This window comes from Protopterus annectens, chromosome 10.part0 (assembly GCF_019279795.1).
Source record: "Protopterus annectens isolate FY-2018-M chromosome 10.part0, PAN1.0, whole genome shotgun sequence".
NCBI lineage: Eukaryota > Metazoa > Chordata > Ceratodontiformes > Protopteridae > Protopterus > Protopterus annectens.
This window is the reverse complement of record NC_056744.1, coordinates 608,566,966-608,582,062: the sequence shown is the minus strand read 5'-3', so window position 1 is coordinate 608,582,062 and position 15,097 is coordinate 608,566,966. Positions and strand designations below refer to the sequence as shown.

General features: G+C 46.5%; 1 protein-coding gene across 1 annotated transcript in view; it reads right to left on the bottom strand.

Moving 5' to 3' along the window:
* Positions 1 to 15,097, bottom strand: part of IPO13 (importin 13) — a gene marked incomplete in the record, with an annotated part of 1,347,960 nt that overhangs the window by 1,161,522 nt on the left and 171,341 nt on the right.

Below are 15,097 nucleotides of genomic sequence, written 5' to 3'. Positions count from 1 at the left end.
TGCTGCAGTCATCACACTTGGGTTATCCTGCCGTCAGGCGGTCCCGCAGTCGGCCAGAGTTCCAAAGTCTTGGCCTGGCGTCGGTTGCTGTCGCCTCCTCCTTGACGTCAGTGCAACAGGGGTATAAAAGATGCAGCCGATGCCATTTTCTTCAGTTTTTCTTGCCCCAGATGTCAGATGCCCCCAAATAGGTAGGCAATTCAAATTGCTAGCAAAAAATACAAAAGCAAAGCAAACAACCACTTTTAGTTACCAGCAAATACTCCCCATAGGTAATAAAGGGTAGATGCCCTAGGTAAGTACCAGAAAGTAAGAGGGGAAGGAGGGAGGGTAACCCGGACTGCAGCAGTGTTTACAACATCTACATTTATGGTAGGTACAAAACTGTACTATGTTCATCGTGTTACACTGCTGCAGTCATCATACTTGGGTGGAGTCCCAAAGCTGAGGTAGGGAGGCTGGATCTATAAGGCATTAGGGGTGGCTATAAGGCCCTGCAGTACAGCAGTGGTGAAGCCAGCTCTGGCTTTGGAGTATAAAGGCAAATAGTAATGTTTGGTGAAGGTATGCACAGAACTCCCATGTTGCTGCTTCCAAAATATCCTTGGTAGGTACTCCTCTGAGGTAGACAGTTGAAGTGGCTGTTGCCCTGGTGGAGTGAGATCTAATGCTGCTAGGTACAGGTTTCCAATGGTGGGTATAGCAGAAACGTATACAGTGTTCTATCCATTTTGAAATAGTCTGCTTTAAAATGGCTTTTCCCTGTGCTCCTGCAGCATATGCTACCAATAATTGCTCAGTTTTTCTGAAAGCTTTGGTTTTGTCCAAGTAGAAGCGTAACTGTCTGTGAATGTCCAAAGAATGTAGTAGTCTCTCCCCTTTGTTCTGTGGTTTTGGATAAAAAGTTGGCAAGTGAATAGTTTGGTTTGGAGCCACACTTGATACCACCTTTGGCATAAAAGTAGGGTTAGTTCGTAAAGACACCCTGTCCTGGTGGAAGATGAGGAAAGGTTCCACTGCCATTAGTGCGTGTAATTCTGAAACTCTTCGTGCTGATGTTACTGCCAGCAGCAGAGCAGTTTTCCAAGAGATGTATTTTAATTCTGCTGTGTTAGCTGGCTCAAATGGAGGTAAAGTTAATTTTTCCAAAACAAAGTTGAGGTCCCAAGTTGGTGTGGGTGCTCTAAGGGGCGGTCTTATGTTTTTAGAACCTCTGAGGTATTGTTTGAGCAAAGGATTAGAAAAAAATGGTGGATCAGTGTTGTAATGAGCAGAGATAGCCGAGGCGTGGATCTTGATGGATGAAAAAGAGAGGCCCTTGTCCAGCATCTCAGTTAAGTATTGCAGTATCTGAGGTATGTTTGGGACAACAGGGTCAAGGCTGTGCACTTGGTTCCAGGCACATAATCTCTTCCATTTATCAAAGTATGCTTTCCTGGTGCTAGGCCTTCTGGCCTCCAGAATGATATCCATAACAGCTTTGGAGAGAGGCATTGCTTGCTTGGCTAAGGAATTTTCCATGCAGCTAGATTTAAGGTCTTTAGCTGGCTGTGAAGTATCTGGTGTCAGCAGCTGTGGGATTTGAGGCAAAATCCAGGGTGGTTCTTGTGCTAAGTTCTTTAAGATTGGGTACCAGTGCTGGCATGGCCAGTCTGGTGCAATCAGGATCATTTTTGGCTCTTCCTGCCTGGCTTTTATGAGTACCTTTGCAAGGAGAGGTAAAGGAAGGAAAATAGAAGTTATGTCCTTGCCATAACATTCCATGTGGAGTATTCATCTCGCCTTTGTTCTTACACATGGGTTCGGAGCCGATCCTCGGCTCCGAGTCGGCCGCTTGGCAAAGCTCTGCATCGACAAGAAGCTCGAGACCAACCTGTCTCCCACAATTCCCTCTGCCTTTACCTCAGATCTAGTTTGCAAACAATACCAGATCCCAACGGGAATGAAACACACAACATACATGCTAAGGCGTAGCTGAAACAGCAGTAACAGCTGAGAGAAACAGAAGCGGGAGAACCAAACCAGACATCTAAACTGGACGTTCTTCCTGACCTGAGGGTGGGAATGCAAGAACAAAGGCGAGATGAACACTCCACATGGAACGTTATGGTAAGGACATAACTTCTATATGTAAGAGTGTTCAATTTCGCCGTTTATTCTTACACATGGGTAGCGTCCCTAGCTCCGTGACCCTGAGACACTCACGGAAGAACGTTCCTGAGCACAGTGGAACCAAAGGTTGCCCTGTCCCTGGAAACCCTATCCACTTTGTAATGAGTGATGAACGTATGTGGTTTAGACCAAGTGGCGGCCGCACAAATAGTGTCCAAAGGTAGGCGGGCCGCATGAGCCAGGGATGTAGATATTGATATCTAGTAGAATGTCCTTTCGGTTTGACGGGTAAACTCTGCTCAGTAGCAGTATAAACAAAAGTAATACAATCAGATAGCCATTTGGAAAGGGTACGCTTCGTCACTGCCATGCCCTTTCTGCTGTCCACAAAGGCTATAAAGAGTTGATATGCCTTTCTGTGATCCTTTGTTCTATCCAAGTAGAATCCGAGTTGTCTATGAACATCCAACTTGTGTAAGATATATTCCAGCTTATTGGAATGGTTCTTGAAAAATGTGGGGAGCTCAATGGACTGATTAATGTTATTGATTGAACAAACCTTGGGAAGAAAGGACGGGTTGGTGCGAAGAGATACCCTATCAGGGTGAAAGATCAAATATGGGTGTTTAATAGAAAGAGCTTGAAGTTCTGATACTCGTCTGGCTGAAGTGATAGCTACCAGAAAGAGGGTTTTCCATGACAAAAACTTCAAAGAACAGGAAGAGGCTGGTTCAAAGGGTGGTAGCATTAGTTGTGATAACAGGAGGTTCAGATTCCATGGTGCTGTAGGGAACCTGACTGGTGGCCTAATGTGAAAAGACCCTTTTAGAAAAGCCTTACAAAGCCTATGAGCCATAACAGGCGCTCCATTTTCTCCCACATGAAAGTTTGAAATAGCAGCCAATTGAACCCTCAAGGTGGCAGGAGAAGCTCCTTGGTGAAATAGTAAGGATAGAAACTCCAAGACTTTGTTCAGTGGGGCTATTAAGGGATCCAAATGTTGCGTAGTTGCCCAGTATACAAAACGCTTCCACTTACTAGTGTAAATCTTTGTAGTGGAAGCTTTATGAGAAGCCACTAGAATATTTTGAACCGCAGGAGAAAGAAGATCAGACCTGGCTGAGAAGGGAAGCGGAGCAGCCAAGCTGCTAGTCTGAGGGACAGGAGTGATGGGTGGGGAGCCCCTGATGAGTGGGTCAGTAGATCCAGCTCCGGGTCCAGGATCCAGGGTTCCCGTATTTGGTGTGCTTGAAAAAAGGGAAACCAAATTTGACGAGGCCAGAATGGGGCAATGAGGATTGCAGTCCTCTCCAGGTTGTTGGCTTTCTGCAGAAATCTTGGAATCAGAGGTATAGGAGGGAAGGCGTACAGGAGACCCGGGGGCCTATCGTGAATCAGAGCATCCCTGGGGACTTCCCCTGGAGGGAGTAATAGGGCAAAGTAGCTTCTGCATTTGGCGTTCATTGGAGACGCAAACAGATCGCAGCAAGGCTGGCCCCACTTGCGGAATATCATGTCCGCAATGGTTTGTTTGAGGGACCACTCATGAGGTAACAGGATGGCTCTGCTCAACCTGTCCGCTATGACGTTGGATAACCCCGGGATGTGCGTTGCTATCAGAAAGAGATCCATGGACTCTGCCCACTGCCAAATTCTCATGGCCTCTCTGAATAACTGGTAAGATTTGGTTCCTCCTTGCTTGTTTATGTACCAGACTACGGACATGTTGTCCGATTGAACTGCAATGGTCCCTAGAGGTAGAAGGGGAGAAAAATGTTGCAACGCCAGAAACACTGCCCTCATCTCCAGAACATTGATGTGCAGATTGTACTCTAGATTGGTCCATTCTCCTTGGACTGTCTGTCCCTGAAAGATGCCCCCCCACCCTATCAGGGAAGCGTCCGTGGTCACCGTAGCTGTCGGAGTGGGTAGCACAAACGGTCGGCCGCCGGAGAGATTGCAACTCTGAAGCCACCAAGACAGGTGCGATTTGCAGATGTTTGTGATGTGAATTTCGTGTGTCAGCGGTAACTGTTGGAACGACCATTGTGCGAATAGCAGCCATTGAAGAACTCTCAAGTGCAGTCTTCCGAAGGGTATCGCAATGAGGGAAGCCGCCATGAGACCCAAAACTTTCAGAACCAGTTTTGCCGGGGATTTCCTGGACAATAGAAGAAGAGATATGTGATTTTGTAGAGAGGCTATTCTTTCTGAGGGGAGCCTTAGTATCAAGCAACGAGTATCCAAATCTGCTCCTATGAATGAGATATGCTGTGATGGCTGTAATGCAGATTTTTTGAAATTTACGGAAATTCCGAGATGAACACAAAGTTCTAGTGTGTAATCCCTGGTCTGAATCAGTCGACGCTCAGTGGTGGCAGTAAGGAGCCAGTCGTCCAGATACGGAAACACCTGGAATCCTAGGTGTCTCAAGTGAGACGCTACCACTGCCATGCATTTGGTGAAAACCCTGGGGGCTGAGGTTAGACCAAAGGGCAGGGCCCGAAATTGAAAGTGACTGGCTCCCAGCCGGAAGCGCAAGTGATCCCTGGACGCTCTGGCCATTTTGATGTGGTAGTACACGTCCTTGAGATCTATTGAGCACATCCAGTCATCCTTCTGTAAGAATGGAAGGATCGATTGAAGCATGACCATCCGGAACTTTTCTTTCTTGATGAAAGTATTGAGCTTGCTTAGGTCCAGAATTGGCCTCCAGTCCCCTGTCTTTTCTGGAACTAAAAAGAACCTTGAGTAAGTTCCGAATCCCCTTTGGTCCACCAGGACTGGTTGGATGACTCTTTTTTCTAGCAGCTTTGAAATTTCTATAGCTGCAGGATCTCGCAGATGGGGCGGAACATCTGGGAGTCTTTTTTGCGGTAATGGGGGAAGTAGAAATGGAATTCTGTAACCTCTGGTAATAATGCTTTTTACCCATTTGTCTGAGGTAAGACTTTGCCAGGCCTGAGGGGTATAAAGCTAAGCGACCCCCGACTGCCTCCAGAGCAGGACAGTCGGGCCTCCTCTCAGGAGTGCTGGAAAGGCTTCCCAGGGAGTGTATCCCTGTCACCTTGGTTTTGCGGACCCCCTCTGCCACCAGGGCGACGTCTTCCACTTCTGCCCCCCCTCTGCCTCTGGAGGGGGCATCACCCTGTGTGCCTGGGAAACAGCCTTGGGGTTTTCGAAACCACATTTTTCCACCTCGTTGCCCTTTGGGGTACGGTCTGGATGGGGTGGAAAAACGGACTCAGACAGCAGAGAGAGTCTTTCCCTCTTGCTCACACCGGGTAAGGGTCTCCTTTACTTTGGGGCCAAAGAGAGTGGCATCGTCAAATGGGGCGTTAGTAAAGGAAGACTTGAAGGCTTCCACAAAGGAACATAAGCGCATCCAGGATTGTCTACGAAGAGCAATCGCTGAAGCCGCAGCCCTACTCGATCTTTCGGCTGCATACGAAATGAGCCTCATGGACGAGTTCACAATTGATGTAAGGGTATTGAGCTGTGCTGTAACTTTTTCCGCGACAGCAGCATCTGCAGTACCCTGGAGGGTATCTCCCAACTCTTTGATTAGATCCCTCTGTAAACGGGTAAAATGTGTCAAATAGTTCAGCGATCGCATGGAAAAAGCCGCTGAACTAAAAATGCGCTTCCCATACCTGTCCATAGTCCTAGAATCTCTGTTAGGCGGATGGACAGATGAGGAAGATTCAAACATCTCCTTTTTAGTGGCAGCTGCCACCACCATAGCGTCCACTGGAACTCCCTTTGGGAGATATGCCTTGTCTTGAGGGGCCGTAATATATTTATTAGGCTTTCTAGGGACTGGCTCCACTGTGTCAGGTGTCTCCCACACCCTTCGAGCAATCAAATCCATCAATTCATCAAAGGGCAGAGTGACCCAGGAGGAAGAAGGGCGAGCACCGAATGCCTTCAGCAAGACTGACTCATCCTCAGAAGGAGGAAGGGCCTGCCAATCACCTCTCTGTTTCAGGATCTCCAGGATGTCAGAAAAGGAGACATCCTCCGAGGGTGATTTTGGGGACCCTTCTGACTCATCCAAGTTAGTGTCCGATGTTAAGGATTCTTGTGGAGAATCCAAGTGTCTCCTCTTACACAATCTTTTCCTCTGAACTTCCTCGGGGGGGGCATCTGAGGAAGCCTCCGAAGAAGGGGCTCCCTCTGGGAGCGACTGAGACACTGGCGCTCGACACTTTGAAGTAGCCGTGGGTGCAGAGGAGGATAACGGGCCTTTATGGGAAGGAGAGGCTGTCTCTGCTGAAGTGGTTGTCTGAGTCGACAACACCTTCCTCATCAGGTCGAAGGCCCCCGGGTCCTGAGTCGAGGAATCCCTCGGTTCCGAAGAAAGCGGAGGGATCCCCGAGATGGGAACAGAGGGCATCGACCCAGAGGACGGAGCCGAATCGATCTGTGCCGAGGCACCAAGAGGGAGAGTCGGGACCGAAACATCGGTCTGACTCTTGGTCCCGGAACCAAGGCTAGATCGTCGGCTCCGCGATTCCGGTAATGGGTCCGTCGGAGTCGAGGTGAACTGTGCAGACCGAGAGAAAGACTGCTCCGGCACAGAGGGCTCCACGATCATCAGATCAGCCTCTCCCGGCTCCGAAGGCTGAATAGGCCTCGGAGGAGGAACAGATGGAGATAAGGGAAGGCCTTCGAGTCTCAACACCAACTGGGAAGAGACTGAGATGAGTTTGGACAAGGCCGTATTCTCCATTAACTTCTGCACCACACGGTCTACGTCAGAGTCAGGGAGGGGTCTAGAAGAACGCATCGAAGGAATCGAAGACGGAGCAGACCTCAAAAGCACAGGAGGTGGAAGCTCCGTCACCGGTTCCAAGACTCGAGGCTCGGTAACAGACAGAAGTTCGACACTCGGCCCCGAGGTCTGTGGAACCGGTGAACGAACTTTAAACGAAGAGCTCGGAGCCGATGACATGGGATCCGACGTCTTCGACTCCTTCGAGGATTTAGATGCCTGGTCCGATTTATCAAGAGCCTCTTGAAAGGCAGGCTTCAAAAGGCCTCTGTCCATGAGCTTCCTGCACCTATCTGTCATGACCCTTCCACTGAAAGAATGACAAATGGAACAGTCTTCTTGCAGATGGAGAGGGCCAAGACAGTAGACGCAGGAGCTATGGTTATCTGTGACAGACATTTTCTGTCCACATTGGCACCGTTTGAAGCCTGACTTCGCTTTCTCAGACATTATCAAGTATATAAAACAGTCAAATCTAGTAATGTTATATATCTAAACACACACACACACACACACACACACACACACACACACACACACACACACACACACACACACACACACACTAAAGGTTTTAAATTGAAAATGGAAGAACTATCTAAGTAATCCTAGAAAAAATGATATCTTATCTGCCAGTTGGTCTGAGCTCATCGAAATTGATGCGAACGTTGCAGCGGCAAACTAGATCTGAGGTAAAGGCAGAGGGAACTGTGGGAGACAGGTTGGTCTCGAGCTTCTTGTCGATGCAGAGCTTTGCCAAGCGGCCGACTCGGAGCCGAGGATCGGCTCTGAACCCATGTGTAAGAACAAACGGCGAGATTGAACACTCTCACATGCATATACTTGTAGTTTTTTCCAGCTGAGAGGGCATCCACTTTCCATGCTTGTGGATGGTAGCTCCTTGTGCAGAATTTCTGTAATTGGCAGTTCTTTGGGGAAGCAAAAAGATCTATGTCCGGGTTCCACCATTTTTGTGTTATCATTCTGAATAATTGTGGGTTCAGTTCCCATTCGTGTGGGTCCATAATGTTTCTGCTTAGGTCGTCTGCCAGGGTGTTTTTCTCTTCTGGCAGGAATTGTGCTTGCAGGTGAACTTGGTAGTTTACAGCTGTATTCCACAAGGTCATGGCTTGTCTGCAGAGGGGGTAGGAGTGCGTGCCCCCTTGCTTGTTTATGTACCACATAACTGTGGTGTTGTCTGTCTTTAGTAGTAATTGTCCTGGATGCAGTAGGTCCTTGAAAGCTATAATAGCATTTTGTACAGCTAGCATCTCTTTTTGATTGATGTGGAGATGTCTTTGCTCTGTGGGCCACTCGCCCTGGATACATTTTCCTGCCATGTGTGCTCCCCATGCGTAATCCGATGCATCTGTTTTCAGCGTCTGCCTGGCTGTGGGTTGAGTGAAAGGCTGTCCCTTGTTGAGGTGACAAGCTTGCACCCATCATCGAAACTCCTGTTGTAGACAAGGAATTAGTGGTATAACTGTTTCCAAACTTTGACAGTGTTGAGACCATCCGCTCTTTAGGTACCGTTGTAGTTTCCTCATATGCAGTCTGGCATATGAAATTAGTATTATGCAAGATGCCATGTAGCCCAAGGCCTGCAGAATTTTTCTTGCAGGGAGTTGGGTCTTTGTTGTCATTAACTGAAAATATTGAGTCAGTTGTTTTTGCTTGTCTGGCGTGAGATAAGCCATCTGGGCCGTTGTGTTCAATCTGGCACCCAGGAATATTATCTGTTGTGAGGACACTAGTTTTGATTTATTTTCGTTTACTGTGTACCCCAGGCAACTTAACTGTTTTATGTACACCAGATGCTTTAGTAGAATGTCCTTGCTCTCTGCTTGAATCAGGCAGTCGTCCAGGTATGGATAAATTTGAATTCCTTTTTGCCTGCAAAATGCAATTACTGGTGCCAGGCACTTTGTGAAGACCCTGGGTGGAGTAGATAAGCCAAAGGGCAGTGCAGAGAATTGATAGTGCATTGAACCTGCTAGAAATCTGAGGTATCTTCTGCAGTTTTGTCTGATAGGGACATGCAGGTATGCCTCTTTGAGGTCCAAAGTCACGAGCCAAGCTTTCTTGCCCAGCATGGGAAGAAGCTGCTGTAGTGTCAACATTTTGAATTTCGGAACATCCAGGTAAGTGTTTAGTGTAGAAAAATCCAGAATGGGTCTCCAGGCTTTGTCCTTTCTGGGAACCAGAAAGAGTCTGGAGTAAAATCCTTGTCCTTGTTCTTGTGGTGATGCCTTTTGAATAGCTCTCATGTCCATGAGTGCTGTAATTTGCTTTTGAGCCTCTGCCCCTTGATTTGGTGGCAGATTTGGCATTCCTTTTAACCGTGGCAAGGTATAGAAATGGAACCTGTAACCTTGAGATACGATGTTGAGAACCCACTTGTCTTTGGTGATGCAATGCCAGTTGTGATAGAAAAGTGCCAGTTTTCCTCCTATGGGGGCTGCCAAGAGAGAGCTGTTTGGCAGCTGTAGTGGAAAGTCATTGAGGCTGTTTTTTATAAGGTTGAGGCCTGTCTTCCCCTTCTTTCTGGCCTGGTGTGCCCCATTGTCGAGGCCTGTAAGGGCCTTGTGTCTGACCTCTACTTCTTGGACATCTGTATCCGCCCCTTTGATGTCTATCTGTGACTGGAAAGGACCAATTCTTTGTTGGCCAATTTCTGCTAAAATGAGGAGGCTGAACCTGTAAGAAATCTTTCACCGTTTGCATAGATTTTGCCTTATCCTCCATCTTCTTTAATACCTCCTCTGCCTTAACTCCAAACAGCACATCCCGCTGCAAAGGTGCATCCAATAATTTTACCTTAACATGATCTGGTAACGTATGTTCTTTTAACCAAGCATGCCTTCTAATGACAGAGCCTGTAACTGCTGCTCTACAGGAGGCCTCCAAGGAATCAAACCCACATTGCAAAGTATGTTTTCCTACTTGTTCAGCTGCATGCAATAAATCCTGCATTTCTTTTAAGTTAGGAGGATCTGATTCTGGTAGCATCTTTTGTTGCAACTGAGACATCAAAAATTGTTGATATTTTAGCATGTGAAACTGGCAATTCAAGGCTCTCATTGCTAAAGTTGCAGATGTATATACTTTTTTCCCCATCTAATGCTCTGGAATCTCTGTCAGAGGGGACTGGGTTTTTTGCTGATGAGGCCTTAATCCCTTTGGGTCCCTGAGAAACAGTTTCAGGGTCAGCAACAGGGCTTTTGTACAGAAATTTGTGAGAGTCAGGGACTCTAATATCTATCAGGTTTAACTGGGGCTGGGGGAAAGGAGTCCGGGTTCAAACTGGATTCAGTGTACACGTCATCTACAATGTCTAAAACTGGTGGAATGGCAAAGGGTCTGTGCTGGGGCAATAAAAGGAAGTCTCAGAGTCTTTTCTTGGATTCTGAATAATCCTGGCCTTCCCAATGGAAATGCTCTCTCATGGTATGTAGTGTCTCCCCAAAGGAGTAATCCTCAGGCGGAGAGGCTGATGGAATTGATTCCTCAGCGTCAGAATCCTCATAAGGGGATAAAGAATATCCTAGGTCCGAGGAAGAGTCAGAGGAGAGGGACACCTGATCAGAAGATTCATAGTCTGCATCCTGCCTGTGCCTTTTATCAGGAGGGGGATGGGACCCCCTGATCAGAGTGATCCGGTCCTCGGCCATTTTTAGCATCTGTTTCTTAGGCATGGAAGCCTGTCCTGGAGAAAGTTGTGTCTGTTTCTTTGCTTTTAAGGGGGGGCTTAGATTTAAGAGAGGGTTTAATAGTTAACTGTGTAGGTCTGAAACACCCTCTGTAGCTGTGGAATGCTCAGCTACTTCGGTTGCCTCTGTAGGTTTAGGATCGGTAAACTGAAGGCCTAGTGCGTCCGAAGGCCCAGTCAGCTCCACATGGGAGTTGGAGGCGGTCTGTGGAAGCAGTTGTCAGGGGCTGCGTAGGCACCTCGCTGAAAACCGGAGAACCGGCGACCGGCCTAGAAGAGGCCTCGTCGTCCGTTTTGGGCCTCGGATGTCTGTCCTTGTCCTTGCGCTTTTTATGCATTGCGGTCGTCGGAAATTCCAACAGCATGGTATAATTGAATTTTCTCCCAAAATAATGTCGGAGAAAATCAAACCGACGTTTAATAGTGCGCTTGTTAAACCTAGTACAAAACCGACAACCAGTGACGTCGTGGTCAGGGCCTAGGCATGGAATACAATAGGAGTGGAAATCCTTATGAGGTATTTGCTTCCCACAAGAAATACAGTTATTAACTTTTACTGACATCGGTCTGAGACAAGAAAAAGTTTCCCCAATGGGGTACTTAGCTTTTTTAGAAGACTTCGGTTTTGGATTCGAAATGAAAATCTCAGGAGTCGGCCGACCGGCACTTGCAAACTACTTCTGCTTCAGGCACCGCGCGGCAAGAAAGACTGAAGAAAATGGCATTGGCTGCATCTTTTATACCCCTGTCGCACTGAAGTCAGGGAGGAGGCGATAGCAACCGACGCTGGACCAAGACTTTGGAACTCTGGCCGACTGCAGGACCGCCTGATGGCAGGATAACCCAAGTGTGATGACTGCAGCAGTGTAACACGATGAACATCTGGGTTTTTGTTGCCATCAGTTTGAAGTAAGTAGTCAGTTGCCTTTGTTTGTCTGGCATGAGGAAAGCCATCTGGGCAGTTGTATTCAAGCTTGCACCCAGGAGTGTTATCTTTTGAGAGGATACCAGTTGTGATTTCTTTTCGTTTATTGTGTACCCTAGGCATGTTAAAAGCCTTTTCACAAATGCCAGGTGCTGAAGAAGAATGTCCTTGTTCTCTGCTTGAATGAGACAGTCGTCCAAGTAAGGATAAATATGTATACTTTTTGTCTGCAAAATGCTATTACTGGTGCCAGGCACTTTGTAAAGACCCTGGGCATAGTAGATAAGCCAAAGGGCAGTGCAGAGAATTGGTAATGCATAAAGCCAGCCTTGAAAGGGAGGTATCTTCTGTACATTTCCCTTACTGGGATATGCAGGTAACCTCTTTTAGATTTAATGTCACCAGCCAAGCGTTCTTGCCCAGCATGGGCAGAAGTTGCTGTAAAGTTAGCATTTTGAATTTTGGAAGGTCCAGGTATGTGTTCAAAATTGATAAGTCCAGTATTGGGTGCCAGGCCTAGCCTTTTCTGGGTACCAAGAACAGTCTTGAATAAAAACGCTGTCCTTTTTCTTATTCTGATACTGGCTGAATAGCACTCATACCCATGAGGGACGTAACTTGTTTCTGTGCCTCTGCCCATTAATCTTTTGGCAGATCCGGCTAACTGTTTGCCATTGGCAGAGTATGGAAGTGGAATCTGTATCCCTGAGATACTATGTTTAGCACCCACTTGTCCTGGGTTATTAACTGCCAATTTTGAGCAAAAGTGCTAATTTTCCCCCTAAGGGTGCTGCCAAAAGGTAAGTGCTTGGTGAAGGCAGAGGGAAGTCATTGAAACTGTTTCCTGTAGGGTTGCGCTTTATCTCCTCCAGATTTGGAGGTAAAAGCATCCCATTGCTTTGACCTGTAAGAATCTTGTGCCTGGTATCTAGAACCTTTGGGGTGTCTGGATTTGCCCCTTTGAGCTCTGTTGGACACAGGAAAGGACCAATTTTTTTGTTAACCAGTGTCTACTGAATCGTGGTGGCTGCACTTGTAAGAAGTCTTTTACAGTTTGCATAGACTTAGCTTTGTCTTCCATTTCCTTTAAAACTTCTTCTGCCTTAATACCAAACAGAGTAGTATCATGCTGTAAAGGTGCATCCAGTAATTTAGCTTTAACATGATCAGACAAATTTTGCTCTTTTAGTTAGGCATGCCTCCTAATCACAGATCCAGTAACTGCGGCCCTGCAGGAGGCCTCTAAGGAGTCAAACCCACATTGCAAAGTATGCTTTCCAACTTGTTCTGCTGCATGCAATAATTCCTGCAATACTTTATTTTCTGCACATTCAGAAATCAACATAATTTTCTGTTTCAGCAATACCATAACATTTGTTGATACTTGAGCATATGAAACTGGCAGTTTAAGGCCCTAATTGCAAAGGTTGCAGATGTATAAACCTTCTTTCCCCATCTATCCAGTGCCCTTGAATCTCTGTCAGAGGGGGTAGAATTTTTTTGCTGTTGAGGCCTTAGGACCCTGTGAAATAGGTTCAGGGTCAGCAGCAGGGTTTCTAAATAAAATTTGTGTGAATCAGGGACCCTGTAATATCTCTCAGGCTTGCTGGGAGCCGGAGGTAAGGAGTCTGGAGTCAAGCTCGACTCCAAAAACACATCACCCACAATGTCTAAAACAGGAGGTATGGCTAAAGGCCTATTCTGAGGGACAAGAAGGAAATCCCTGAGCCTCTTTTTTGATTCTGAGAAATCTTGACTCTCCCAGTGAAAATGTTCCGTTAAAGTATACAAGGTTTCTCCAAATGAATAATCCTCAGAAGGTGATGCAGATGGGATAGATTCCTCTGCATCAGAATCCTCATAGGGAGGTATAGATAATTCCTGATCAGAAGAGGAATCAGAAGAAATAGAAACCTGATCTGAAGATTCATAATCTGTGTCTTGCCTAGGCCTCTTATCAGGAGGGGGTTGGGAACCCCTGATTAAGGTAATTAGGTCTTCAGCCATTTTGATCATCTGTTTTTTGGGCATAGGCCTGTACACGTGGCTCATGCATCAGTTTTTTAGCTTTAGAAGTTGCTTTTGTCTTTGATTTTGAAGCTGGCGTCGGTTTTATATAAAAATGTTGAGGCCTGAATACACCCTCAGAAGCCGGTGCCTGCTCAGCGGCTCCGGACCAATCCGAGGGAGAGACATCCGTGGGTACAATACTTTGAGAATCATGCGGCGTATCAGACTCTACATGGGTCTCGGTAGAGGCATGTGACTCGAAAGTAGCGGGTATCAGGGGCTGTGAAATCACCTCACTGAGTACTGGCGACTGGTTTAGGAGAAGCTTTGTCGTCGGTTTTAGTCAATCTGTCTCTGTCCTTTTCATTGCGTTTTTTGTGTACTCCGGTAGTCGGACTGCTATCCGACGACATTTCCGGGTAATTAAATCTGTTTCCAAAATATTCTGAGGCAAAAATATACAGACGCTTAATAGTACGTTGGTTAAATCTAGCACAAAACAAACAGCCAGGCACGTTGTGATCAGGGCCTAGGCAAGGAATACAGTACAAATGAAAATCCTTATGAAATATTTGCTTCCCACAAGTAATACAATTATTACCTTTTTCTGACATCAGGATGGAGCAAGAAAAAAGTTTCCCCAACGGGGTACTTAGCTTTAATGAAGACTTCAGTTCTGAAACTCGAAAATTTCAGGAGTCGGCCGACCGACACTTGTGAACTGCTTCTGCTTCAGGCACCGCGCAGCAAGAAAGACTAAAGAAAATGGCGTTGGCTGCTTGTTTTATACCCATGACGTCATGGAAGAGGAGACAGCAACAGACGCAGGACCCAAGACTTTGGAATTCAGGCCAACTGAGGGCAACCTGCCAGCAGATTACCCAAATGTAATGACTGCAACAGTGAAACACGAAGATCATCTTTAATTTTCTTCTGGTGAAGCCATTCTTTTGTTGATTTGGATGTATGCTTGGGGTCATTGTCATGTTGAAAGGTGAAATTCCTCTTCATCTTCAGTTTTCTAGCAGACACTTGAAGGTTTTGGGCCCATACCTCCCACTTAAGCAGTATGGAGTCCCTACACATTACGCCAAACACCATTCTTCTTAGAAACATCAACTAACCCCATCATTAACTGAGGGACATGCACATGTCCAAACATGTATACCCAGAAATTTCTGGACTTCATCAATGCCAACTCTGGACCAGTTGGTCTGCACGCCAACCAGAGGCAATATATTCCTGGACGTGGTCATTACTAATATGGGGGAATTTCTCCCCCCACCAACTGCCACTTCCATCTGGTCAATTCGGACCACAGTTAAGTCGCATTCACCTTAAAAATGAATACTTTCAATGCCTCGGTATTCAGAAGTCATTCAAAGACTAATCTATCAAAAACTGAATGATGACCTGGCTAAATTTAAAAGCTCTTTCCAATCTGACAACCCCACTGCTTTTGCAGAATCCTTTACCTCCAAATTCTATATACATGTAAATAACCTCGAAAATGCTTCTGCCTCCCAGAAGTAAATACAACCCCAGCAGGCTCTACAATACAAGAAAT